This window comes from Pundamilia nyererei, unplaced genomic scaffold (assembly GCF_000239375.1).
Source record: "Pundamilia nyererei isolate P.nyererei 1_Seehausen unplaced genomic scaffold, PunNye1.0 scaffold00045, whole genome shotgun sequence".
In the NCBI taxonomy this organism is placed as follows: domain Eukaryota; kingdom Metazoa; phylum Chordata; class Actinopteri; order Cichliformes; family Cichlidae; genus Pundamilia; species Pundamilia nyererei.
Genome location: NW_005187446.1, coordinates 76534 through 78501, shown reverse-complemented (window position 1 = coordinate 78501; position 1968 = coordinate 76534). Strand labels below are relative to the sequence as shown.

At 37.6% G+C, this 1968-nt stretch overlaps 1 protein-coding gene across 1 annotated transcript in view; it reads right to left on the bottom strand.

Moving 5' to 3' along the window:
- Window positions 1-1968, bottom strand: part of LOC102216125 (carcinoembryonic antigen-related cell adhesion molecule 1-like) — a 30890-nt gene that overhangs the window by 5959 nt on the left and 22963 nt on the right. The window lies entirely within an intron of this gene.

The following is a 1968-nucleotide window of genomic DNA, read 5'->3' as shown; positions in this document are numbered from 1 at the left end:
GGATTACTTTTTTGGGGAAATAATCAGTAATTAGTTACTGATTACTTTTTTCAAGTAACTTGACCAACACTGGTGATTACTGCTGAACTACTCGGGCTGATAGTTGGTACCTCAGTAGCCACAATGCTTGTCATTATCATCAGAAAAAGGCACGACAAGGATCTTATCATGATACCTTATTAATAACTATGCCACATTTAAGTTACTTAAAGTTAGCTCATCTTCACCTTGTCTACATGCCTAAATACACTGATTTGGTGTCACATGATGGGCTGATTAGATATTTGTATTAACAGATATAAACAGTTCCACCTAACAAAATGCACTTTCCCCACACACAACCAGACTCAAACGTTTTTTGTGATAAGTTGGATTACAGTAAAGGGCCAGACTGTAAGCTGTATATAAAAAATTTAATTAACATTTCTTTTAAACTTAAGAAACACGAAACATTTAAAATGAGAGAGGAAGACAAGTACAGAAGAGACGAAAATGACTAAGAAACCCCTAATTCCTTCTGTAACACCCATGTTTGCTTGTTGTTCGTCCTCCTTGTTTCTTTCTCATCACAACATAGCTCATGAATGTGTGTCCCTGTGACGCATTCTCAGTAGTACATTCATCATGTGTCTTCACTTCTAGTGGGAAAATATTGCTGGGTTTACTTATTCACGTCTTGGTAATCTGATATGGAATGACTTTCATAACGCACTCCTTAAACTGCCTTGTCTTATCTTTGACATCAGTTTCCTGTCAAGACAGAGCTCATCATAGCAGAAAAGGAAAACCACAGAATTAGTTTGGTGAAAATGGAAAGGTTTAAACTGCAACTGTATCAAGATCAACAACCACAAATAACCATGTGCAGAATTAACAGAAGTCTACTGGAGAACATTATCTCTAAAGCATTACATCGATGCAATCGAATTTCACAACTTTCAAATATCACACAATGAAAATAAATATAAACATTTGATATAAGATTTTATGGAAAAAAAGTTTACACTTGTTTTGACAGCACAGAGTGAATCTGGAGACGTCACATGTGTACACATCTTGTGTTCAACATTTTCACACCCACAACCAAATAACGCTGACAGGAAATGCTAGAAAGTAGCATTCGATAGTCAAGGTGTTAAGCTCAGTTTTCCACCACGACAGACACTTTTGCAAACCAGTTTTTGTCACAAACTATGCTCACGACGCAACACCTGCGTACGGGGTTGTGACAGTAATATTGAGTAATATTTTTCACAGACCCAAGCAGACAGGACACTGGGCAGAGTACAGCACCTCAACTTTAACTATAAGTTATGAAGCTGGATAACATACAGTGCTGATCTTTACAATTATTGATTTTGGTTTACGCCTGCTGTAATAAACTTTGGTAATATGAATAAATTCAATAAAGGCAACATGGAAAAAGAGGTTTATTTTACTGGAGAACTTTGTTGAACCTTTCTGTTTCTGGTTTCTGCATTGCCCAGTTACTTCTGCATTGATTGTGTAACTTTTTTTTTATGTTTATCTTCCATTTCTTTTCATCTTCCTCCTTTCATAGTTTGCTGAAGAGTAATAGGAACTTTCACTGAATGTTGTCAGTGCTGTTGTCAGGAACAGAACTTCTCTGCAGGGTAATTTTACTTTTATGGCCACGTAACACTGGAAATGTCAGGTTAGCAAGCAAGAATGGACTGCTTCATGTAACTGAACCGTCCTGCAGAAATGCAGCGATAGACTGCTAGATAGAGTGATAGAGTTAACATCAGGTGCAGTCTTTTTGCTGTAGTGGTGGAGATCACCATGCAGGTGTTTCATTTCATTCCGGTAAAGTTGTTTACATCCAAAACACTTAAGAGGTTTGCAAAAAGCAGCTCATTGTGAATGCTTGCATCTATTCCCTGCAAAAACAGCTGAATAAAGTCGTGGGTGGCAAACATAAGGCCCAGGGGCCTGAATCGAACCAGC